At 42.3% G+C, this 12,414-nt stretch overlaps 1 protein-coding gene across 2 annotated transcripts in view; it reads left to right on the plus strand.

The window, feature by feature from the left end:
* The first annotated feature begins 10,289 nt into the window (after positions 1–10,289).
* Positions 10,290–12,414, plus strand: part of LOC126210142 (uncharacterized) — a 120,393-nt gene continuing 118,268 nt past the window's right edge. The window contains exon 1 of one of the 2 annotated variants that reach the window (XM_049939291.1): positions 10,290–10,404. The gene's annotated coding sequence lies outside the window, so the exon portion shown is untranslated. The remainder of the gene's footprint in view (positions 10,405–12,414) is intronic. The other variant, XM_049939292.1, reaches the window with a different exon arrangement.

A 12,414-nucleotide genomic window follows, 5' to 3' on the forward strand; every position in this document is an offset into this window, starting at 1 on the left:
GTGTGGGATCCGTACCAGATCGGGTTGACGGAGGAGATAGAGAAGATCCAAAGAAGAGCGGCGCGTTTCGTCACAGGGTTATTTGGTAACCGTGATAGCGTTACGGAGATGTTTAGCAAACTCAAGTGGCAGACTCTGCAAGAGAGGCGCTCTGCATCGCGGTGTTGCTTGCTCGCCAGTTTTCGAGAGGGTGCGTTTCTGGATGAGGTATCGAATATATTCCTTCCCCCTACTTGTACCTCCCGAGGAGATTACGAATGTAAAATTAGAGAGATTCGAGCGCGCACGGAGGCTTTCAGACAGTTGTTCTTCCCGCGAACCATACGCGACTGGAACAGAAAAGGGAGGTAATGACAGTGGCACGTAAAGTGCCCTCCGCCACACACCGTTGGGTGGCTTGCGGAGTATAAATGTAGATGTAGATGTAGATTTGATCTTAAGTCTGCCAAAGTGCAGCGCCACTCCTCTTCACACAGCATTCTTCTATCGCACGACACTGTATTTCGGTCTGTGGAATTGAAACGTGTATATTTTGTACTGGGAGCCATCAAACTATATTCAGGACAGTGGAAATTAAAATGTCCTATGGTGCCTCTCCTGCTTCTAGTCGGCCGGTTTCACATCCTGACCATCTTTTATTTAAAAAAAGAAAAAAAAAAACTCTTCAGACAATTTGCACTCTTTATTCCCTATTAGATAAAAATTTGCTGCTTTGTGTGACATAAAATTAAGTATAGGATACACAAAACCAGTAAAGAGAAGAGATAAGCATGACAGTACACATTTCTTCAATCCTTAGCTCCTAGAATTTTTCTCTCTCTATTCTTGCTACAGCTTTACATGGCGTGCTTTCCTTTCTGCGAAAGGATCTGTTACCTCATCAGAGTTCGTCAAACGTTTTGCTACATGAAAAATCGAAATGTCTAGTACTGAAAAAACTGTAATTACAAATAGGCCCAAGATTGGTGTGGTTTCTCGAGCTCATTACCTATATTTTGTCACTGTCTGCGAGATAAAACAAAATAGGCCTTTATAATACTGCAGCAACTGTAACACACGCCAACTAATCGAGTCTGTTTTGGCAGAAATGGTCATTTTTATAACACGGCAGAATATAATTCACAAAGTACCAATATCAAATGCCTATTAGGCCTACTACAAGCAAAAAGACACTTCATTCATACGCTCCAGTTTCTCAAGCATGAGATCAAAAAGTAGTAACGCGAAAGTTTTATATAAACTGGGAATCGTCGTATTCTTCCATAATTTATGTGAGGTCACGGTTTCTTCTCCTTCCTCGTTCTAACAAACAATGTTGTCATCACTAATTCTGTATCTATTCCTGCCAGTGTCAAAGCTTATTCGCCGGTTAACTTAACTCTGCCAGAATCACCAGTTTAGTTATCTCGCAATTATTCTCGGGTTAGGCGTTATTACGTGTTCGCACAACGGTTTTCCGCGCTACTGCCAGAATAGACCTTAAAGCAGCTGCTAGCCGGAGACTGTACAACTGGCCCTTGCAAGCATATCGATCTGGACAAAAATTTTCTGTCAAAATTTCATTTTCTTGGACACACCGAGAAAATAATGCGTAATCCCTCTTACCTGTTATTCCTGTTAGTCGTTTATTCGCACTCTGGTAGTCTGAAATAATGGATTTCGATAATCATAACAACGCTCATCATTCGCAAACCCAGTCGACCACATAATCAGACAGTGGTTGGCTTTCCTTCGTTCGGTTATACTCTGCTCAGCTCGTATAGCCCCTTTTGTCTGCAGGAAAGTTTATTTCTAGATGTGACGAGGGTTCCACTGGCAGAGCCATCACGTACGCTATGCACGCATTCACGAATCAACCAATGATTCATTCAGAAATCAACTTAGAATGTGTTCAACAATGTTCAAAAACCGACAGGGACACGTTTCAAAGTCATACGAATAATCGATAGACCAAAGTGCGCTGGATGCTAGGCGCTTTGTGAAACAAGGTTTTTTCCTCAAGAATATGAATTGCCCCCCCGCCCTCCACACACACACACACACACACACACACACACACACACACACTCCTAGATACAGGTCTGGTGCGCAATCTGTCAGCTTGGGCACGCCAGTAATTTTTTTTTTTTTTCCCTGTGGCTGCTTACACAGCCAACAGCCACGTTTCTGTAGCCACAAGCGGAAGATGGTACTACGCAACTGCGCATGCGCATGATCGCATGATCCCACTCATAACTGCTAAAACAAATCTAATGTTAACAGTTGTGACGTCATGCTCGTCGGAGGCAATTTGTTGTTACGAAGCATTGCATAGTCTTCCTAAAGCCTTTGACACATTTTGCTGTTGGCAGACGCTTGTATGAGCACTGTGTTTAGTTGCTGTATATGGCGCATTTCCTTTGCAATTTAAGTTTTATTTCAGTTTTTTCTCTCGTTCATGTTTCATTGCTGTAGTATTATTCTGCAGTAGCAGGATACAAAATGGCTCTGAGCACTATGCGACTTAACTTCTGAGGTCATCAGTCGCCTAGAACTTAGAACTAATTAAACCTAACTAACCTAAGGACATCACACACATCCATGCCCGTAGCAGGATTCGAACCTGCGACCGTAGCGGTCGCTCGGTTACAGACTGTAGTGCCTAGAACCGCACGGCCACAACGGCCGGCAGCAGGATACAGTAATATCCTTTGTCAGAGTATTGGTTCTTACCAGTCAAAATTAGAAAAATTTAACTGAAAACAAAAATAATGAAAAATTCCCGGAATTCAAAAAATTCCCGGGTTTTTCCCGGTTTTCTCCCGGATAAATAAAATTCCTGGGTTTTTCCCGGATCTCCAGGTTGTCCCAGGTCGTAGACACCCTGCAAAAGTATCCGGACACCTGGCTGAAAATGACTTACAAGTTCGTGGCGGCCTCCATCGGTAACGTTGGAATTCAGTTTGGTGTTGGCCCACCTTTAAGCTTCATGACAGCTTCCACTTTCGTAGTCATACGTTCAATCAGGTGCTGGAAGGTTTCTGGGGGAATAACAGCCCGTTCTTCACTGAGTGCTGCACTGAGGAGAGGTATCGATGTCGGTCTGTGAGGCCTAGGACGAAGTCGGCGTTCCAAAACATCGCAAAGATGTTCTATAGGATTCAGGTCAGAACTCTGTGCAGGCCAGTCCATTACAGGGATGTTACTGTCGTGTAACCACTCCACCACATGCCGTGCATTATGAACAGGTGCTCGATCGTGTTGAAAGATGCAATCGCCATCCTCGAATTGCTTTTCAACAGTGGAAAGCAAGAAGATGCTTAAAATATCAGTGTAGGCCTGTGCTGAGATAGTGCGACGCAAAGCAACAAGGGGTGCAAGCCCCCTCCATGAAAAACACGACCACAACATAACACCACCGCCTCCGAATTTTACTGTTGGCACCACACACGCTGGCAGATGACTTTCACCGGGCACTCGGCATACCCACACCCTGCCATCGGATCGCCACGTTGTGTACTATGACTCGTCGCTCCACACGTTATTCCACTGTTCAATCGTCCATTGTTCACGCTCCTTACATCAAGCGCTGCATCATTAGGCATTTACCGGCGTCATGTGTGGGTTATGAGCAGCCGCTCGACCATGAAATGCAAGTTTTCTCACCTCCCGCCTAACTGTCATAGTACTTGCAGTGGATCCTGATGCAGTTTAGACGTCTGTCTATTACACATTACGACCCTCTCCACTGACGACGGTCTCTGTCAGTCAACAGACGAGGTCGCCCTGTAAGCTTTTGTGCTGTACGTGTCCCTTCACGTTGCTACTTATCACATCGGGAACAGTGGATGTTTAGGTGTGTGGAAATCTCGCGTACAGACGTATGACGCAAGTGACACCCAATCACCTGAGCACGTTCGAAGTCCGTGAGTTCCCATTCTGCTCTCTCACGATGCCTCATGATTACTGAGGTCGCCGACTTGGAGTACCTGGCAGTAGGTGGCAGCACAATGTACCTAATATGAAAAACGTATGTTTTTGGGGGTGTCTGGACACTTTTGATCACACAGTGTACAAAACGAAAGCACGTGTTTACGTTCGAAATTTTTTCTTCTCTTTTTTCATGTTCTTTGCGCTAATTGGTGTGGAGCGCTATTATTCGTCTGTCATTAGCTATACAGCGGTGTACTCAGCTTCGTGATGGCAACTGAGGAGCTACTCGACCGAATAGTAGCGACTCCGGTCAAAGAAAACCATCATAACGACCGGGAGAGCGGTGTGCTGACCACACGCCCCTCCTATCCGCATCCTCAGCTGAAGATGACACGGCGGTCGGATGGTCCCGATGGGCCACTTGTGCCCTGAAGATGGAGTGCTTGCTTTACTAGCTGTACACATTTTACAGAAAACTGTGATTTTAAGTTGCAACCACAGTGTGTAGACTTTATATCTCTTCCTATTTGGTTTGTTTATGTACATTTGCCAACCTACAACCTAACGAATTACATGCTGAAAAGTAACATTTGTTCATTTCTGTTCTCCTCATATCTGTAAGTGTGTGGCTAGTCAGTGAGAGATATAGAAAGTTGGATGTGACAGCAAGTTTTGGTGTTCATCTGCCTTGAGTTATGGTTTATATATATATATATATATATATATATATATATATATATATATATATATATATATTGTGTAGGGGTTCATGTAAGAGTAAACTCATTGCTTAAATTAATAAATAAAATGATAGAATATCACTTCAACAGATGATTATTATCAGAACATTAGCATCCAATCCTTTTCTCCTCAATATTACATGAACCCATCTACAAAACATTTAAACCAAAACTCAAATCAGCTGGGCACGAAAACTTTCAACCACTATCTGAGAGCTATTACGTTCACATTACATTCAACTTTCTTCAACTCTCCCTAACTACACACACACACACACACACATACACACACACACACACACACACACACACACACAGATGTAGAGACGAGAACGGAAATGAACAGACTTTAGTTTTCAGCATATTCTTCCTTAGCTTGGAATAGGTTGGCAGTGTGTACATAAACAAACCAAATAAGAAGTGGCATAAATCGAAGGCACAGTAGCTATGACGTTAAATGTTTTTGGTAAAATACCCTCAGCTAGTGACAGAAGAATACCAGTGTTCCACACCAATTAGAGGAGAGAACATGAAAAATGGGGAGAAAATGTTTGTAACGTGAAACTGTGCTTACGTCCCGTAATTGCAGTTATAGTGCGACCTCCAGCCTGCGACCAGATGAGAGGAAACGCAGATGCCAGCCAAACTCTCGATTAACTGTACCTAGTCACTTATTCACGTACAAAAATAAGAAGTGAACTGTTTTACAATCTGCAAATATCGCAAAGATTCCACTGGAAATGCCTTAAAGTAAAAGGCAAAAGCGTCTGGAGCAAATAAAATATATTACAGCAAGAAAGAAGCGTCTGTTATTTACAAAGCGAATATTCCTGTGTGTTGCTGCGGACTATGACCACGCAAACAAACTTGTTATTAATTATTTCGTTGTACCTAAAGACATTTTGTTTATTTGCAGCGTTTATAATACTTCATAATTAGAAGTAGTAACTCCAGATTGCCAATTAATCTTTCCAGCATGGCTGAAATAGTCTTCACAGACAGAATAGTTTGCCTCTGATTTGTTGATTTCTTTTCCCGAACGATTTTAAATCCCTAATCGAATCTTTGTGTCAAACACCTTGGTTTAAAGTACCAAATATAATATTCTGTGCGTCGTCTTCAGTATCCTTAAAGTCTCATTGATTCCGGTCCTGCAAGTAGTTATGAAGGAGAAGTAATAATAATTGGTTTCATAGTTACTACTTTAGATATCATGATCAAATTTCCGATTCGATATTTGGTTACCAAAATGCTGTACTTATTTTTTGATTAACTTGCTTTACCAACGCAAACGGCAATTAAAAATAATTTTATACGACATTAGTGCATCCTTTAATATGCCTGAGAATGGTCACATGATATTTGAAGTCAGTGGAAAAGTTTCCACTTCACAAAAAACGTATGGCGGCATATGCAGTACTGCATTACGATACATTTGTCATCGATGACTTCTACACTGTTCGAGAACTGCCAGTGGATTCGAAAATCATGGATAATACGTAACCGATCATTGGTGGTTGGTCAGAGAGGCCAAAACAGTAATTCAACTTTATCATTTGCTGACAGTCGCCATAAGAAAATTGCGTTCAAGTTGTAACTTTTCCCTAACATAAAGCTGTTTGTAATGGGGAATAGAGGTGCATACATATATACATCACAAGTGATATGTGCTAGGGGCTATATTAAAGAAATATTCTGGCAATAAATACTGCTACAGGGTTGCATTAACAAGAAATACATTCGTCTCACTGTTTCGTTTGCTGTGAGGTTCAGCCTGAAGACTGTGTTGATACAGTGCCCCCACGACACTCTCCCTTGTGTAGGCCTCTTCGTCTCTACGTTAACTACTGCATCCTGCAGCCAATCGAATCTGCTTACCGTTGGCCAGCCTTGGTCTCTCTCTCTACAATTTAACGACCAAACTGATGATTCCTTTATGCCCCAGAATATGGCCTGTCAATAATTTCCTCTTTTAGACAAGTTGTGCCACAATTTTCTTTTCCTCCGCAGTTTAATTCAGTACCTATTTAGTTATACAATCTACATACCTAATATTCAGCATTATTCTTTATCACCACGTTTTGAATGCGTTCATTGTCTTCTTGACAGAATTGTTCATTGGCCAAATTTCACTTACACACAAGGCTACACACCACACAAATACCTTCATAAACTACTACCCAACCATTTAAATATCTATACGATGTCAAAAAATTTTCTTTTCCAGAAACACTCTTTTTGCTGTTGGCAGTCTGCATTTTATATCCCCCCTACTTCTGTCTTCTCAATTACTGTATCCCTTTGAAGACATTGAAGTTTTACAACTGCAGTGTGATTTCTGTACAAGTTTCAGATATCTTGTGTCTCTGTGTTTTACCGCTGATACCACCAGAGTATCTAAGAGTTTCTTTCAGTTAAGACTGTCATAACCTTTCTCTGAATATAAAAATGCCATAAACAAAGGCTTCCCTTTCTTCAGTCTGCTTAATTAGCTAAGTTGTAGTATTAGTATTGCCTCGCGTGTTCAGAAATTTCACAGGAATCTAACATTGTGCTAATGTTAGCTTGTATAAGCCCTCTCCCTCCCCTCTCTAAATACGAGTACTCCTTCCACCTTCCAGCCTTCTCTTCTTTGCATAGGTCTGGCTTGGCAAATGAGCTCTTGACAGTTCTCTCTTGAACAAAGTTTTGTTCCCTGTTGATCTTTTTTAATTTCAGCGTATATATTTTCCAAGCGCAAAATCACAGTTGCGATTTTGGACTTTCGGTCAATGTCATGTTTTAGAATTTCTGTTCCATACGGCCTTCTTTATTTGCTGTTGACAATTAAATTCAATATATCGCGTTTTATCCAAGGATTTCTACTGTAAGTTGTTCCCATTTACATTCTCTGCTGCCTTGACCACTTCCACTCTCAAAGATATTCAATCGTACTGTAGTGGATTCCTTCCTCTGTTTCAGTTAGTCGATGCCTAATCGTCCCTTTAAGATTATCGAAAAACGCTGGGTCTTAAATTATTCAGGTTCCATATCCTCAATTTGCTATCGTTTACGGTCTCTTGAATTGTAACTGCATTTCATATCCAATAAAATATCCTCGGTCAGCGTCTGCAATGGGAAATGGATTACAATTTAAAATCGAGTTTCGAAAATTCTTCTCCAAATATGCATCCTTCTTTCATCATTCTTAAGCGAAGTGTTGGCGATGATAAAATTGTGCTCTGCGCAGAATTCAATCAGGAGGCTGCCCCTTTCATCCATTTCCCCAACTCTACCTTTTCCTACTATTTTCTCTTCCGATATCTGCAAACGAATTCCATACTCTCATCACATTTTAAACTTTTGTCTCGCTTAACTACCTGAATAATCCCTTTTATCGTACATTGCTCCAATCAGTTCATCATCTGTGGTGTAGGTAGGCATGTAAACCTGTATCACCGTGCCAGCCGGCGTGGCCGTGCGGGTCTAGGCGCTACAGTCTGGAGCCGAGCGACCGCTACGGTCGCAGGTTCGAATCCTCCCTCGGGCATGGACGTGTGTGACGTCCTTAGGTTAGTTAGGTTTAATTAGTTTTCAGTTCTCGGCGACTGATGACCTCAGAAGTTAAGTCGCATAGTGCTCAGAGCCATTTGAACCATTTGTATCACTGTGGTGTGAATGTTAACGTTATGTCTGTCTTGGTAATGATAATGTTATTGCCAGTTTAGAGATGGAGCTGAGTTTTGTGATACTACTTTACTGGCAGTTTCAATAGCTGACACTCACAGAGTGGTTGAAATACATGAACTTAACATAGAAAGTACCGAGGATCAACTGTCAGATATTTTCAGCTATAAATACATGACTACCACATAACAGGTAAAGTGCTATCGTTATAGTAAACTGCGTCTAGGACTGCAATTTTCAATACTAAAAGCTAGTATGAAAAAAAAAAAAAACAATAAAGTTTCTGTTCTAATGTAACTGGGTTTTCTCTTTTGATGCTAGTCAATTGTCAGGATGAGCATTACTGCAAAGGGCATTTGATTCTAAAGCATTATGTCAGGGTGAAAAACACTAAATAAATTACTTTTCCTCTCTTAACAACATGTGGGCAGGGTGGGTTCTGTCTACGCTCGAGTATGAGGTAGAATGAAACAGCATTTTCATAAGATAACTTTTATTGAAGATTTGTACAACGGTTTCCTTACTGGATTGTTCTGGCTCGGAGAGCGGCGTCTGTGTCGTTTGCGAAGCCTTCATGCTGCGTGAGCGGCGGCGTCTGATTACGCCTGGCTGTGTGTATCTCATGTCGCCGTCTCGCCCAGTAGGCTGGAGATGCGCACGTGCTGTGGCCCGTTTAATTATTGAGAACGAAGTCGTGAATCGGATGGTGATACCTTGGATGTGGCGTCCCAGTGTTCCTCTTCTCTGTGAGGCCGCGTGTGGCAGTGTTGTGCGTCGGCCAGCGGAGCGGCGCGGCGGGGGAAGGCCAGCGTCCCGGACTCGAACAACGGACTCCAGCTTGCCAGTCTTGTCAGATCTTCATCCCCAGCTCACGGGTGACTGCTGATGTGAGGCCGTCTCCTTCCCGTCCTCTAGAGTCACCCGGGTACATAAAAATCAGTCTTCAAATACCTTTTAACTTCTGTCTTCTGGCGGCGAGGCTGTGGCTTGCTATTCCATCACAGCGACGGACTTGGTGCTTCTGTGTACGATGTAGTCTCTTCCTACATTACGGTCTTCAGCACCAAAACTGAACTGAAACAATCTTGTCGGGCGCACTGCATCTCGCGTATTTATTCACTTCAGTTCACTGAAGGTGAACGACTTCAGGGTCATTGCCTCTTCTGTCACATTGAAAAGCTCCTCGAAGAATCTTCTTGACGTCGGTCATTGGCTTTTGGAATGTAGGCGAGGGCCTTTGATCACATGTGACAACTGAGGAACACGTGAGCTGGTCATTGCCTCTTCTGTCACGTTGAAAAGCTTCTCGAAGAATCTTCTTAACGTGGGTCATTGGCTCTTGGAATGTATGCGAGGGCCTGTGATCACATGTGACAATTGAGAAACACGTGAGCTGGTCTGGCGATGCCCTGACGGCTGAATCGACAGTGTCCGCTTATGTGGGGAGGGCGATGGCTTCTCTTGAACGTGCTGACTTGCAAGCACCGGACGTTGCCACTGCTGCTCTGTCCGCAGTTTGCCAGTGTGTAATTCTTCTAAACTAAACTAAGTTTTTCATTTATTTTCTAATTTCTACTTCACTTCACATTGATTTCACTACTTTATTTACCTATCTTAAGTACCACTCAACACTGGGGCGATCGGTTTTCTAAATGAGATAGTGAACAATCATGAACGTTAATCATCAAATCTGTTTATGGCAAAATAAGGAAACACGAATAATGAAATGTGTGAAGGAGTACGTCGTAAAGAAAGTAAAGAATTGCTGTGTCTTGACCCTACTTCGTCTTTCTTCTTGTAGATTCACGGTACAGTTAATCAAATGCACGGCGCGTACCTCAGCGGCGGTCCGTCATTGGCTACCGCTATCTTCCGCCGCTTCCAGATGGGAACGCCTATTCCGCGATCCGCCGCGGAAAAACGCTTGCCGCTGCTGTTGCCTCGCGCCACGCAGTAGCAGGAATCAGCATCGAAGAGGAAAACCGCACCGCGCATGCGCGGAGTGCCGCTGACGAAGACTCGGGCGGGGCGGCCGTTGTGTGAGTTCGCAGTTAGTGTCACGCGGCAAGATCCGGTATCTCCAAACGTAAGTTCGCTGGGTGGATTATGATTTTTCACGTCGTTCTACGTGCTTCTATGCCTGCATATAACTATACCTGAATATAACTGTAGACTACTCGCTAAGGGCAGTACAGATCTCAATATTCTGAGACTAGTCTGCTCAACCGGCAGTTCTCAAACTTTTTCCGTCGTGCTTTCCTTCTGAACCGTAAATTATTTTACCCTCCCCCTCCTAATTTTCTGTCCTCCTCAGCACTTCTCGTCCCTGGCACAGAAACACTCCACTTACTTCGCTCTAATTTTTGCAACTAACAGTTGCAACAATAACAATAATAATAAAAATTAGAGACTGCCCTTCGAACGTATCGAACATTGTTTTTAATTATCACACATTAGGGTTATTCAAAGGTGAGGAAACTTAACGGTTACTTCTAGTTTATAAATAACAACGACTGTGTGTGTTATTAGATCTGAACAAAGTCTTCATTTCACTGCATTTTTTTTTTTTTACAAATTTATTAGTTAAAGCTTAGCTTTTTCCGTCTACATTGCATCTAATTTATTTAAAACGTTATATTATGTGAAATTTTACGACGTACAAATGACGATAGAACAGCGAACTTTTAAATGCCAATTAAAACACTTATATTCAAACTGATCATCCAAAAAGGAAATAAGAGCAAAATTGCACTCGATGAAAATTCGGGATGTTTCTGAAATTTGCACGTTTACTGTGATGTGTATACGTGAATTTGTGAAGAAAGCAGAACCAGTTTTGGTGTATATCTGAAACAGGAACTAGCAGATCCCGATCAGGCGCATTCGAGGCCCGTATTTTGTCTTAATACCGTTGCGAAAAATGTTGACTCACACATGTAAGTTAATGCGAAGAGTAATAACGTGTCCACTGTCCTTCATCATTCCGAATCTGCATTTAGAAGTTTTTAAGAAACTTTGCTATAAGTTTATTTCCGAATGTTTTATTGTTGTTGTTGTAGTCTTCAGTCCTGAGACTGGTTTGATGCAGCTCTCCATGCTACTCTATCCTGTGCAAGCTTCTTCATCTCCCAGTACCTACTGCAGCCTATATCCTTCTGAATCTGCTTAGTGTATTCATCTCTTGGTCTCCCTCTACGATTTTTACCCTCCACGCTGCCCTCCAATGCTGCTAAATTTGTGATCCCTTCATGCCTCAGAACATGTCCTACCAACCGGTCCCTTCTTCTTGTCAAGTTGTGCCACAAACTCCTCTTCTCCCCAATTCTGTTCAATACCTCCTCATTAGTTACGTGATCTACCCATCTAATCTTCAGCATTCTTCTGTAGCACCACATTTCGAAAGCTTCTATTCTCTTCTTGTCCAACCTATTTATCGTCCATGTTTCACTTCCATACATGGCTACACTCCATACAAATACTTTCAGAAACGACTTCCTGACACTTAAATTGATACTCGATGTTAACAAATTTCTTTTCTTCAGAAACGCTTTCCTTGCCATTGCCAGTTTACTTTTTATATCCTCTCTACTTCGACCATCATCAGTTATTTTGCTCCCCAAATAGTAAAGCTCCTTTACTACTTTAAGTGTCTCATTTCCTAACCTAATTCCCTCAGCATCACCCGACTTAATTCGACTACATTCCATTATCCTCGTTTTGCTTTTGTTGATGTTCGTCTTATATCCTCCTTTCAAGACACTGTCTATTCCGTTCAACTGCTCTTCCAAGTCGTTTGCTGTCTCTGACAGAATTGCAATGTCATCGGCGAACCTCAACGTTTTTATTTCTTCTCCATGGACTTAAATACCTACTCCGAATTTTTCTTTTGTTTCCTTTACTGCTTGCTCAATATACAGATTGAATAACATCGGGGAGAGGCTACAACCCTGTCTCACTCCCATCCCAACCACTGCTTCCCTTTCATGCCCCTCGACTCTTATAACTGCCATCTGGTTTCTGTACAAATTGTAAATAGCTTTTCGCTCCCTGTATTTTACCCCTGCCACCTTTAGATTTTGAAAGAGAGTATTCCAGT

Source organism: Schistocerca nitens, chromosome 10, assembly GCF_023898315.1.
Source record: "Schistocerca nitens isolate TAMUIC-IGC-003100 chromosome 10, iqSchNite1.1, whole genome shotgun sequence".
NCBI lineage: Eukaryota > Metazoa > Arthropoda > Insecta > Orthoptera > Acrididae > Schistocerca > Schistocerca nitens.